Raw genomic sequence first — 14,578 nt, forward strand, 5'->3', positions numbered from 1 at the left:
CCCTGAGGGTCGCTTAACTGCCCCATGAGCCACCCCCAAATCGAGCCGCCCGCTCGGCGAGTCCCCATGCCCTGTGCTAAACCGGCGCGGCGACTCTCTTCTGCAGTTCCAGAAATCGCTTCTGTGCATGCCCAGATGCCGAAAAGCACATCTGCGCATGTCCGCGGTGCCGGAAATCACGCCTGCGCATGCCCAGACGCCTAAAATCACTTCTGCGCAGGCGCGATTTCCGGTGTCTTGGCATGCACAGAAGCGATTTCCAGTGCCATGGACAGGCGCAGGCGCAATTTCCAGCGTCGCGCTGTGCTGGCCCGGCCCACGGAGGATCTCTGCGGGAGTGATCCAGCCCCTGCCCGGTAAGCCTTGCCGATCCCTGTCCTAAGAGATCACAGTGAATGACTGCTTTCCAGCTCTCTACTGTCCAATCCTTCCCTTCCTTTATACACCATCACCAGTTCTCTAAAGTTCTTTTGTGTAGGATTTGCCTTTCAAGCCGAGCTCTTGCTGAGACAGCTCCCAGCCCTGAGCAAGGCAGCCAACACTGCTACCCAAGGCTTCACAGCTTCTCTTTCCTCAAAGGCCGGCCTGAGCTGCTGCCGTGCTGCTCCTCGTCCCCATTTCTTCCTCCTTCCAGTCAGACACCTGGTCTTTTCCTCCCCTCAGCCTTAACATGCAACTGCCAAAGCAGATTGGAAGGGCGGAAGAAGAACAATATCCTTGTCCCTCTGGCTCAGAATGAACTCCAGGGGGTTCCTTTTAATGCTATGTTTGACCCTCTTGTCCCAACCCCAAGTTGGCTCGGGGAAAGGAAAAAAACAAGTCCCCTGGTAAATACTGTGCCAGCCTTGGTAGCCAGCACCAGGGGCTTGGCTCTAACGCTACTAAGCTGGAAAATTCAGCTGATGAAATAACTCTCCCGTGATTTCTTTGCAATTTCTTCATTGAACCTTTTATTCTAAATCTTGTAGCATTACCCTGAGTGAGCCAATATCCTGAGCAGGAAACCAAGGCTGAAGAAATATTCAGAATTCCTAGGTAGCAGCATCAAAGTTTTAGTCACCCAAACAAACAGGATTTTTCCAGTCCTTAAAAGAGAAACTGGTGCTCAATCAGCTCATTTTAAAAATTAAGCACAACCGCTTTAGCAGCCTGGCGCTAAAAAAAGAGTGAAATGTACAATCTGGAAACCTCCTCTCTCTGCCGTGCTAGTGCAAACAAGCCCAGGGCCTGAAACAAAGTCAGAGTATTAGCATATTGGCAAGTAGGATCCCTGCGAGGCCGCAACTGCCAGGAAGCCTGGGAGCTGGGTGGTGCTGATGAAACTGGATAACCTCTGGAGAGTAGGACATTGCCACATTTGAAAGCACCTGCTGACCCTGGAACATCCCAGAAAGCCTGTGCTCCCAAACAGAGAAGAGAGAAAAGTTGTTCCTTGGGAAGATATCCTAATATCGCTCCCTCACAGCTCCATCTAAAAGCATCCTTGGTGTGTTTTTTTAAAAAGTCCACAAAACTTACTAACCTGCCAGCATCTGTGCTAGCCTGCTGGGGGCTGGCAGAGGCAAAAACAGAGCTCTGATTCTCCGCAACAACCTTCAGCATTCCTACACAGTTGCAAACAAGGGAGTTTCTCTCCTCTAATAGTTCACGTGCTTCTAAGGGGAGGGACAGAGTACTTGATCCCTCCTTTTCCTTCACTCAACATGCATGCAATTCCTTGTTGCCCATGGCTGTGAGACTAATGCTTAAACAGAAGGCTTTGGAAAGCTTCCTACAGCACAGTTAAGCAGGGTTTTCTCTCCAAACTCACCCGATGAATTGATTCTTGTGTCTGGCCTGGAGAGTCAAGCCCCAAGGTACACTGGCAGGAACTAGAAATGAGTGGACTGCATCGTGTAAGTTTTGTGGAAAGGAAAAGGCACGACCCAGCTAAGGGAAGGATATCAGCGGGCGCATTTTGCACCTGGCTATTGGCCACTTGTGATCAAGTGAAGACGCCTGGATTAAAGGATGGCACCTAACATCTCTATCACCTGGAGGTGCATGCTTGGGGATCCTTGACTGTTTTCACACCCTATCAACACATCCTGCAGAATTCTGTTACACCGTATTTACTCAAATCTAATGTGCACCTTTTTTGGCCAAATTATGTTGCGAAAATTAAGGTATGCATTAGATTCCATGGCACATTGACATTCGCCAGCAAATACTTTTTTTGGTTTCAAGGTTCTGAAATTTGAGGTGCGCATTAAATTTGATGGTGCATTAGACTCGAGTAAATGCAGTATTTTATCTGCACCATCAGAATGAATCTCAGGAACCTAAAAATCATATTGAAAAATATGACTCTAAAGCTGTCTGGCCCCCAAATGGCATCTAGGCATTCCTTTTTGGCGACTGTAACCCCGGTTAAAGGAGGCATTTGGTGCCCAGTTTATATATCGGTTTCTAACACTGGTTGGTGGCCACTGCTACTTTTTGTGGATGCTAATTCCACAGTTTTTGCGCTACTTTATCTGTCTTTTATTTTGTCTGTCGAACATTCAGCTTCACTGGACGGCCCAGAGATCAAAGTATTATACGAGAAGGGGGGGAAACTTCTCCCTTTCCATCAGTTGAGAAACAGCCTGATCCTTTGCCTTGGCTGGCATTGGAATCCTGCTTCCCATTCCTCTGAAAAACGTATCTGCTTCTAACTAGCCCACCCACAACTTAAGCTGGATCATCTGGTCTGTCAAACTCTGCAATGGCTCATTGTAAAGGTGATTCACAGAAGTTCTAGTTCCTAAATACTACCGTACTCTAAAGTTCGTTTTTAAAAGAACAATTTCCCCTACCTTATAATTTAAGGCATTTTCAGGATGGCTCACAAACAAAACCTAGGTGAACAAGAGAGAGCATTGTGAAAAACGGCAGCAAAATCATTAATAAGACCTTAAAGCAGCAGAACTGACTATGGAGCATTAAAAGCCTTGGAGAACGGAGGGATGAACAGCCCTGGCCTACAAACAGCAAGGCGCCAGGAGAAGGGCCTGAAAAGACCATCTCAAACCAACAAGCAAATTTATGTTGGAGTGGGTGATCCTTCAAGACAACCGGGTCTCAAACGCATGTATAAAGCAGTGATGTAGAAGGGAGTCGCGCAAACCCTCAGGATCACAGCTCAACAGGTTTTGGCATCAGAACCTCCTTTTCCCAAGGGGCAGGGTGCTATGTCTCAAGCACAGCATGGGATGGGATATGGCGGGGGGGGGGGAGATATATGCTCGTCTTTTCTGTTTCCAAGCTTCGAGTTATGAAGAGGGGGAAGACAATAAGCCCTCCCTCCTCCCCCAGTAGCTTAGAGCGGGAGAGGGAAGGCAGAGAGTTGCTCTGCCTCTGCCAGCTGCAGTACGCACTCATTTGACACACAACTAAACCACAACAGTTCAGACCTGGAGGGAAAGCAAAGGCATGTCTGGGTCTCACAGGTGTTCCAAGCTTGAAAGCACTTTGGGTGCAGGGAGAAAGCCACACCTCCCATGCACAACTGCACGCTGAAGGGGGGGGAAATGGAGACACACACACACACACACACACGTTGTTAACTTATAAAATGCAGAACAATGTGGAAAAGTCAAATATGATATGCAACACAAATACATAAGTAGATCACAACCTCCTAACGAATCTGAAATACTCAAAATATCCCAATTATTGAAAATTCAAATACCAACACAAACATCTCGCACTCTGAGGCTATTTTTACAAACCCATGTTCATGCTTACAATGTTTCCTGAAGACAAAACTGTGCAACCACTGCAATGCATTTGTCCAAATGCAATCTTCTGTCTCATTATCTGACTAATGCTTAATTTCTCGATTGCTCCAAGGTCTCATACTTTCTTTTTTCTTCAACCACAGAATAATATCTGGGACTGCTGCCAATTTCCCTACTTTCAATGTACAAATCTTAGCTACTACTAAGAGAAATGTGCTCTGTACTTTCTTGACAAGACTCCAAATGCCAAAAATGCTTCTGCTTTCGACTATAACTAAATAGTCATTCTTGGGTATTACTTACTATTTCATGCAAACTGGATCATATTTTTAGGAATGTCAACCACATTTCCAGGTATGTGCCCCTCAGACCACACGGTTGTGAGCCACCCCAATCTCCAAGGGAGATTCCAGAAGGTTCCATGTGCTTACCCAGGAATTGATTTCCTCAGAATGAGGGACAGCAGAGACTGTGGTGTCTTTATGATAGATCATGGGTAGGCAAACGAAGGCCCAGGGGCTGGATCCAGCCCAATCGATAATAATAATAATAATAATAATAATAATAATAATAATAATAATAATAATAATAATTTATACCCCACCCATCTGGCTAGGTTTCCCCAGCCACTCTGGGTAGCTTCCAACAAAGTATTAAAATACAGTGGTCTGTTAAACATTAAAAGCTTCCCTAAACAGGGCTGCCTTCAGATGTCTTCTAAAAGTCTGTTAGTTCTTTTCTTTGACATCTGGTGGGAGGATGTTCCAAAGGGCGGGTGCCACTACCAAGAAGGCCCTCTGCCTGGTTCCCTTTAACTTGGCTTCTCACAGTGAGGGAACCGCCAGAAGGCCCTCGGCGCTGGACCTCAGTGTTCTAAATCCGACCAGCGGACGGTCCGGGAATCAGCGTGTTTTTACATGAGTAGAATGTGTCCTTTTATTTAAAATGCATCTCTGGGTTATTTGTGGGGCATAGGAATCCGTTCATCCCCCCCCCCCCCAAAAAAATATAGTCTGGCCTCCCCACAAGGTCTGAGGGACAGTCTGCTGAAAAAGTTTGCTGACCCCTGTGATAGATGGTTTATTTACATATATATACACACACACACAACTTGAGCTCGCAGCATGAACATCCAAGAACGTATTGCTTCTCCCATAGCCATAGCCTTGGATCCCAGCAGAAATCAAGCATGGTTCTGTCTCCCAGTTGCCCAGCCAGCAGCCTTGCTTCTAGCTCACATAACTCAACTCCAAACTCTGTCTTTCTTACTACCAGCCATTGAGGGAGGGAGCCCACCCATTTGGTATCCGGCACAGAGACACTTCCTTTGTTACTTTAATGGCCCATACTGAGAGGGCCATTACCTCACCAGGAAGCTACTTCCGCTATTCCAGGGTCCGTGTTGGATCCATGCAGGAATTAGAAGGGAGCTCAGGCATACAGCCTACTCCCACCCAGCTGATAAGGCTATCTTTTCCAGCTGCCACTATGGTTGAGAACCACTGTATTTCCTAAGGGCAAGATACCAACTCAATCCAGTGCTCATGTCTTTCAGAATCAGAACACAGTCTTAACCCCCACATACTACAAAATAGGACTTACTTTCTAACTTACCACATATAACCTCGTTCTTAAGACCTAATATGACCAGATGAAAAGCAAGGAAGTGGTCCCTGCATCTTAACAATTCTTCAGAGAGAGTGTTTTGTTACCTGCAAATCAACAGGCAAAGCTGAGAAGTCATACCTGATGAGTTTCTCTCTTTTTTGTAACTATTAACAGTGTTCATAGTTGAAGCAAGTCGGAGTAAAATGTGCAAAGGTGCATTTTGCTGCATCTTACAAAAGTTGTTTTATTAATGGTGGTAAGCATTGCTCGTGTGGTCAGCTCATTAGTCCTGACCCACCAGTGGAAGCTCAGAAAATTAGGATTACCGTATTTTTCACCCTATAGGACACACTTTTTCCCCCTCCAAAAATGAAGGGGAAATCTGGGTGCGTCCTATGGGGCGAATGCAGGCTTTTGCTGAAGCTTGGAGAGCGAGAGGGGTCGGTGCGCACCGACCCCTCTCGCTCTCCAGGCTTCAGGAAGACATCCGCAAGCCTAGGCAGCCCTGCGGGAGGTCCCGCAGGGCTGTCTAGGCTGTGGATAGCAGACTGCCGCCCGGCGGGCAGGGCGCCCTAAAGCAGAGCGCCCCACCCGCCGGACCGCCCTAAAGCAGAGCGCCCCTCGCGCCGGGCATACTTCCGCAGCGTGGGGAGCCCTGCAGGAGTTCCCCGCAGGGCTCCCCACGCTGCGGATAGCAGCCTGCCGCCCAGCGCGCGGGGCACCCTGAAGCAGAGCGCCCCTCGCGCCGGGCATACATCCGCAGCGTGGGGAGCCCTGCAGGAGTTCAGGGCACCCCTTGCGCCGGGCAGACATCGGCCAGCCCCACAAGCTCGGGGGACAGCAGGGAGGCGCAGCGACGCCATCCCGCTGTTCCTCGACCTGGTTCGGTTTCCCCGACCTGCTTTTGGGGGGGAAATAAAGGAAAAAATTTTTTCCTTTATTTCCCCCCCAAAAAACTAGGTGCGTCCTATGGGACGAAAAATACGGTACCTTAAAAGAAACCACTTTTAAGATCACCTTCCTTCCACACCAAGTTCCAACAACAGTATTCAAATATTAAAATATCCGATTTGGCATTTGTCTGTACAGATATCTGCCTTTGGGATGGAAGACACGAGAACCCCAACTAAAAATAAAAACCTCAACCCACAATTTTTATTTAGAAAGTGCATCGCTTACCATAATAGCTTCAGGAATGGACTTCTGAATTTGTGCCATAAGCAGATGCAAAGACGATGTGGTGTCATGTACCCACCTCCCCAGAGAGTGTGAACTGTACCTCTAAGAGGAATGCAAACTGTCCTGACTCATCTCAATGGGGCATTTTCTCACTCGCCCTATTTTTCACACTTTATGATCCACAGTGGCAAATAATTTAAACACACTTGCTGAGAGCCCAGCATGCCACTTCTGCAATTAAATGCAAGAACTAACATCACACGAACAGAGCAAAACAGAAATGAGACAAACAGCCGCCAGTCTCAAAGTCTAATGTGTGCTTTTCGCAAGGAGTCTTTGGTTTTTGCAGCAGATTTGAGTTTGCAAATCTCAGCATATGAAGAAAATACAGAGCTCAGAAAGGACGGGCAATGGTTCCAGTCAGGGTTTGACTAACCTGGGCTTTAGAAAGCTGCAGAACTTCCATGAACCTTTCCAGCATCCTTCCGTTCCCACCCCATGCGCAACACCCATCCCCAGTCCTAAACACCTCTCTCTATAGCCTTCCAACATTCAACCACCTCAATCCTCTATTGCCATACCACCACTGCCTCAATGCTAAATATTGATAGAAAGCACAGCTAAGTGAGCACAAAGATAATCTGCATGATTTATTGAGCAACATAAATCAGACTCGTAAAGTGCAAGATTGGAGTTTGAGAGCAGAGATCACATGGACCCAAGTAACCTTGCAGTTAGCTACTCGCCAGTAATGCCTGACTAGCCATTCTTTCCAGGTGACTAACTCAAAAAGGTTAACTTTCACAATAGGCCTTTTAACGCTTGCCTGGAGTTTTTATTCTTGCATTTAGTTACCATATTTATTTATTTATTCATTCTGTTTTTGTAAGCTGGAAAAATTTATTCTGAAGGGCAGCATAATAAAGAAAAGAAAAACACCTGGGTCCTCTCTGTGGGGAAGAATGAATTTGTGCTTCTGAAAGAACACCTGAGCGTTTAAGATGAAGAAAAGGGTGTAACTATGTTAAAGATGGGGAGCAAAGGCAGACCCTTATGCAAGGTCACTCTTCCATCGGGTAGGTAGGCAAGCATATTGAATTTCAAAGCGTCAGCCGGGCTATATCTGCACCACATCTTATCAAAAGGAGCAATTCTCATTTGGAATAATTTAAGAAAGGCACACCCACATTTTGATAACAAGCTCTAGCCAGTGTGCATGCCATGGTATCACACATCCATCCAAGCACTGAATGACAAAAAAATCTCCCAAGCCTGGAGGGTGGGGCTTTTGAGAAAAGTGGGTGGAGCAAAAATATGGAGCTGGCAACATTTCCAAGCCCTGCTGACTATATTCTGTGTGCTTCTACGACAGCCCAATGGCCACAGAAACACTGCTTTAGAGGGGGGTCAACACGAAAGCTTCCCATGTTTATTAGCAGGTCATCCATTACATTACACACAGGGTGTAACGCACCGCAAGCTTTATGTGGAGCTCAAGCTTGATTTGGTCTGCACAGGAGGATTTTAAAAGCTGAGATTGTTTTGTGAAACTCCATTCTGGCGGCGGCTAATGATTCTAATCAAGAATTTGAAAGCTAGCTTCCATCAGCAGCAAGAAAGAAAGTGTTCCTCGGGGCATCAACCTCTACTGTACAAACAGCTTAGGATACTTTCCCCAGGGCAATCAGCTTTTTCTTGCGTGGTTGCACAGGCCAAAAGGTACATTCTTATCAAAATGGTAAAAAAGAGAGATGAGGAACCCCTGACTGTACCACCTGCAGATCTCACTACTTTGTGATTTGCAGTCAGTGTTCTGTTGTCCAAATTCTGTGAACCAAGTGCATTAATAATAAGAATAATAATAAATTTTATTTATATCCCGCCCTCCCCAGCCGAAGCCGGGCTCAGGGCGGCTAACAACAATCAAATAATCAAACAGTCAAATAATCACACATTCTAAAAATATTTCATTATAAAAATTAATTAAAATCAAATTGATGGCAACCGATTAAGCAAGATTCTGTGAAAGGTTGCCAGAGGAGGGAGTCAGGCTGCGCCCTGACCAAAGGCCTGGCGGAACAACTCTGTCTTGCAAGCCCTGCGGAAAGATGTCAGGTCATTTGAATCAGCTTATTTTGCATAATTTATTCTGCTTCTCCTAACCATAGCTAGGGTGCTGAAGACTTACATGGAGATGTTTTCAAAGGATCTACATCTCAGGGTTGTGTGTTCGAGCCCCACACTGGGCAAAAAAACTCCTACATTGCAGGGGGTTGGACTAGATGACCCTCATGGTACCTTCCAACTCTATGAATCTATGCAAGGTCTTCTCTGTGATGGTTCCGTTTGTGGGACAGTCTCTCCAGGGAGGCTCACCTGCCACCATTATCATAGATCTTTAGGCACCAGGCAAAAATGTTTCTCTACAACCAGGCCTTTGCCTGATTAACATTCTATGGCCTTTTAAATGTGTTTGTGGGAGGGGGGCTATTGGTTTGGTTTTTTTATGATGTATTTTGCGTTCTCTTTGTACTTTTATGTTGTGAACTGCCCTGTGATCTTCTGATAAAAGGCAGTATACATTTTTTTAAATTATGAATTTACTGGATACCCTGCCTTTCCCACCATGGCAGTACAAAATTTTAATAAATAAAATAGTAGCCACCAGCTTCAGGATGGAGATCCAGCCGAAGTATTGGGGATGAGCCTGTCATTGTATTGCTTATATAGTGGTACCTCAGGTTAAGTACTTAATTCGTTCCGGAAGTCCGTACTTCACCTGAAACTGTTCTTAACCTGAAGCACCACTTTAGCTAATGGGGCCTCCTGCTGCCGCCGGAGCATGATTTCTGTTCTCATCCTGAAGCAAAGTTCTTAACCTGAAGCACTATTTCTGGGTTAGCGAAGTCTGTAACCTGAAGCGTATGTAACCTGAAGCGTATGTAACCTGAGGTACCACTGTAATTTTAAATAAGTCTGTATGTCATTAAATCCTTAATATAGGAAGCCTCATGAAATACCATTCATTGATAACAAGGCCATCTTTTTTTTCCTTGACATACAGCAACACAAACTCGAACTAGCCTAAAGACTTACACTAACAGGGATGCCCATCAACCTCAAATTAAAATTTGCCTTAATCAGTTAAAAGTGTGTCTCCGCAATCAACCAGCGAAACTGTCAGTTGATTAACAATTAGCGGTGCAATCCTATACACGTCTACTGATCAGTAAGTTTCATCAAGTTCAATGCTACTCAACTACCAGGGAAGCATGTGCAGAGAATCCTGTAGCTCTGACAAGCCAACAACAGAGATCAACTTCTCACAAGGGGAAACACAGTAGAAGATAAGAGATCAGTCTTCAGCTAGCACAGCTTATTGGAACCAGGAGTTTCCTGACTACCATCACCAAATTACAGGCAGACATTTGCATATGCTGCTGGTTGAGGAAGCATCCCTCATGCCCACTTAGCCAGGGCAGATGTACACTTGATAGTGGGATCATACTCCTGCAAGGGCTGACAATAAAATCTGGGAAGGAATCTCTCCCTATTCTAGTGGTAAAGAAAGGAGAAGTCTTCCCTAAAGACCTAAGATTTAAAAGATCCAGTATGCAGCATGCAACATTCTCAAGCTATCCCTCACTTCCCAACCCACTGCTCCTACAAGAATAAATGAAAGTGTTCCAATATATAGCCACACTGAGATGATGCAACTTGTCAGGTAATGGGGAAAGAGTGTTTCTTACCTAGTAATATTACATTCTCATGGGGATAAGGAGGAAACCAATTCAGCTGAAGATGAACAGAACTAAAATGGGCACTTGCTAAATATATTCATACCCAACAATGGGGAAAATATCAGAAAGTCTGAACATTTTATGCCTGCATCTAATATTTTTTATTCATCCCCCCCAACTGCTATGAGGACTGGAATCTAGAACACTGTAAGAAGCTCTGAAACTTTCACTGGAAATGTTTCTTTGGCTCCTCACATTCTCTTATTTCTAACCCCATTAACTTATGTACAGCTTCTCGACTTCCTAGTGTGGAGTTAATACCTTTTGTCTATCACTGTGGGAAAAGACATCCCTTTACACCAACTGCACGTACCAAGGAAGGAACATGGGCATGATCCATGAAAAGAAGAGACAACAAATCATTAAAATAAAACAAAAAGCAAGGCCAGAAAGCACTTCAGAAGCCCAGGCAGCAAGAAATCAAGTTTGTAGGATCAAGATACAATTTTAAAATATCACACTTTACTGTTTTCAGGTACACATACCTGTCCTATCCTATCTAGTCTGATCTTTGTATACAGATGGTTGCAGGATGGGGAGAAATCCCCACAGTATCAGCACCACAGTAACTGGGGAGAGCACTCTTCAACTGTGCAGAAAATGTTCCTACATTTAGCTGGAACAAGGCAATCAGAACCTCCCATCCCACCATAGTCCTAGGAAGACAGAGAGGCTTGTCTTGGGAATTAGCTGGGAGAAGAGCACCTCAGTCAGGACTCTATAAGTTCCCTGGGGATGACTCTACTCAGTAGCGCCTAGAGGCTTCCAGTTGTCCACTGTTGGAAACAGGATGCTAAATTAGACAGACCTTGGTCTGATCCAACCAGGTAATTCTTATATCCCCCATAATGATAGGGCAAAGGAACCAGCAATTTTCACATATTTACCCTAGATTTCTAAACTGTCCTACCACAATTACTCAAAGAGAAAACAATCCGAGGAAATGAGAATACCTTTGTTTCTGTTTTTGAAATGCAGATTAGCATGCATTAATGACCCCACCTTAGGCTATCCTCAACCGTCCAACAAGCTCCCAGAACCACAAGCCCAACGGACCCTCCTGAAAGATGCTCAGGCTCAAGCATTTGCGGACCTCACATATAAAGAGATTTACAGGTACCCTTCAGCCTCTGGCACAGAAAGAGATCCCCTATGCAGCCTGGGAAAGGGGCAAAAGATCCTTGGTAAAAGCAACCTTACACACACACACACACACACACACAAATCCACCACGATCTACCCTCTCTGCCCCCCTGGAGGGAGACACCCTCTCCGTTCTGCCCCCAAACGAATCACTGCAGACCCTCAGCAGGACCCTTCCTTCCTCCCCACCCAACATCATATGCAAAAGAATAGGCCAGAACACACATCTTGGGGGGGGGGGGGGGGAGAGAAGATAACCTTTTTTTTGCAAGGGCCACATTGGAGGGGGGCACCTTTCAAATGACTGTCCTGCTTCGTTCACATAATTGGGGATGGGGGGCTCTTTCTTTCCCCTCCCCCCCCCCAACAAAAGGAAACGTCCAAGTGGTCAACTGGTGCACGGGGGGGGGGGGGAGTTCGGTGGGCGGGGTCTGCTCCCTTCACGCCCAGGGGCGTCTCCACTGGCAGCCTCACCCAGGATGGGGAGCCTCCCCTCCCCCCCCCCATAGGCTGCCATACTATGCAGCTGCCTCATGGGGGGGCGAAGAAGCAAAACCCGCACTTCTCGAACCAGAGACCCCTCATTTTCTCATTTTATATATATATGCCCCCCCACTGCGCCGCCCCCTCCCCTCCCTTGGGGCTCCAAATGGGGGGGAGGGGGAGTCGAGGAAGCCCCGCCCTCCCCCTTCTCCCGCCTCTGGGCCCTTTCCCCTCCCCCCACCGGGTCCATTCGGGACGGGGAAGGCGCCCCGCGCCCCTACGGCCACCCACCTGAGGAGGAGGCGGCAGCAGCCACCACCGCGCCTCCCTCGCCGGCCTCACACAGACAATATGGCGGAGGCACAAGGCTCGGCCGCCAGCCGCAGGGCCCAGAGCGAGGCTGGCCGGAAGCGGAAGTCGTTGCCGCACCGCGCGCTCGGGACCCTCTAGAACTCGGGAGGCTTCTCTGTGCGCTGCCTGCCGGGGACGCATGCGCAGGACGCTTTCCAGGCGTTGCCTTCTGGGAGGTGTAGTTCTCTGGAAGGCAGGATTGGGGACCGAGCTGGGGGACTCTGACTAGCAACTGTTCGGAGGTGGGAGAGTATTATTATTATTATTATTATTATTGTTGTTGTTGTTGTTGTTGTTGTTGTTGTTGTTGTTGTTGTTGTCGTCGTCGTTGATATTGGTATTATTATTATTATCGTCGTTATTATTATTATTATTATTAACATCATGTATGATTATCATCATCATTATTATAATTATTATTATTATCCTGGTTTGTCAGCGTCTGAACTTTGGAACTCCCTGCCTCTTGAGATAGAGCAGGCGCCTTCACTACACCTTTCCCGGCGCCTGCTAATAACTTTCCCGTTTAGAAAAGGTGGGGGACTCTAACTAGCAACTGTTCAGAGGTGGGAGAGTATTATTATTATGATTATTATCATAATTATCATCATTATGATTATCATAATTATTATTATTATTATTATTATCATCATCATTATTATCAGATCCACCACAGGGAGACTCCTGCACTGCACTGTAAGGAGTGTCACTTTTATAATTAAGTGTTTTAAAGTGTTTTAAATTTGTTGTTAGCCGCCCTGAGCCCATTTTTTGAACCTGGAAGGGTAGGGTATAAATAAAATTTTATTGTTGTTGTTGTTTTATTTTACCCATTTAGCTGGAAACTTGCAATGAGTTGTGGTCCACCTCACATTCCAAAGGCAGGAGAATTTGCTCAGGCCATTAAGGAAAACTCTCTGATTCCTTAATGACCTAAGGAATGTTAATCCTCTTTTGTCTGTTCCCTAACTACCCATTAGTCTGTTTTTCCTAGGTGCTCCAAGAGCATTGTTATAATTATTATTATTATTATTTTCCATCCTTCCTCCCAAAGGAGCCCTGGGCAGCAAACAGAAAGTGGTGAAAACATATTCAGAATATCTTAAAAATAAGTCCAGTACAGATGTAGACTGAGAGAGAACTGGAAAGGCGTTTTGGAAGAGGAAGATCTTCAGTAGGCAGTGAAAAGGCAACAGAGACAGTTCGCTCCCCTTGATTAGTAGCTGTGACTCCTGCATTTCAGAGGGTTCGACTAGATGACCCTTAGGATCCCTTCCAACTCTACAGCTCTGTGATTCCTATACTGCATGAGATAGACCTCCTTATATAAGATGGCATCTGCAGGACTCCCTCACTTGCAGAGCACTGTGATAAATTGCGTATATAAAGTGCAGGGTGCTTGAGGACCAGGACATTCACAGGGAAACCAAAATGCTTGTTTACAAAGCTATTGTACTACCAATCTTACTGTATGCTTGTGAAACATGGACTACTTATAAACGCCATCTCCAACTCCTCAAAAGATTCCATCAATGGTGTCTCTGAAAATTTTTACACAACACTTGGGAAGACAGGCGAACTAATGCCAGTGTACAGTCATACCTCTTGTTGTGTTTGCTTCACGTTGCGGCTTTTCGGTTTGCAAATGCAGCAAACCGGGTTTCCCTGCGCACGCACACGCACATGCAGAAGCATTCTGCACACTTCACACATGCGCAGAAGTACTACTCTAGTTGCGGACTTTTCGGGTTCTGAACGGCACCCCAGAACAGATCATGTCTGCAACTAGAGGTACCATTGTACTGGAAGAAGCAAAGATCACCAGTGTTGAAGCAACGATTCTTCAACATCAACTTCGTTGGACTGGTCATGCTGTGCAGATGCCTGATTATCGTCTTCCAAAGCAACTACTTTATTCCGAACTTAAAAATGGAAAGTGTAATGCTGGTGGTCAAAATAATAATAATAATAATAATAATAATAATAATAATAATCTTTTATTTATTTCCCTCCCTCCCCGGCCGAAGTCAGGCTCAGGGCGGCTAACATCAGATACATAATATTGGTATAAAATGAAACAATAATTAAATTACCTCCTAAAAACATGTCAAAATCAAATTAAAGTCTAATTAGATGGCTTTCCACAGGGTTAGGGTTGGGGACAGTAAGTGCTAAACATTAAGAGGTTTAAAGACTGTCTCGAGGCAAATTTTTAAAATGTAGTATAAACACCAACAATTGGGAAACTCAGGA

General features: G+C 45.7%; 1 protein-coding gene across 2 annotated transcripts in view; it reads right to left on the reverse strand.

Annotated features, from left to right (window-relative positions):
• Positions 1-12,397, reverse strand: part of CSNK2A1 (casein kinase 2 alpha 1) — a 56,811-nt gene extending 44,414 nt beyond the window's left edge. The window contains exons 1-2 of one of the 2 annotated variants that reach the window (XM_077929422.1): positions 12,266-12,383; positions 2,838-2,879 (exon numbers count right to left, since the gene is read on the reverse strand). The gene's annotated coding sequence lies outside the window, so the exon portion shown is untranslated. Of the gene's footprint in view, positions 1-2,837; positions 2,880-12,265 lie in introns of both variants that reach the window. The other variant, XM_077929421.1, reaches the window with a different exon arrangement.
• Positions 12,398-14,578: the final 2,181 nt, after the last annotated feature.

Source organism: Podarcis muralis, chromosome 5 (genome assembly GCF_964188315.1).
Source record: "Podarcis muralis chromosome 5, rPodMur119.hap1.1, whole genome shotgun sequence".
Classification (NCBI taxonomy): domain Eukaryota; kingdom Metazoa; phylum Chordata; class Lepidosauria; order Squamata; family Lacertidae; genus Podarcis; species Podarcis muralis.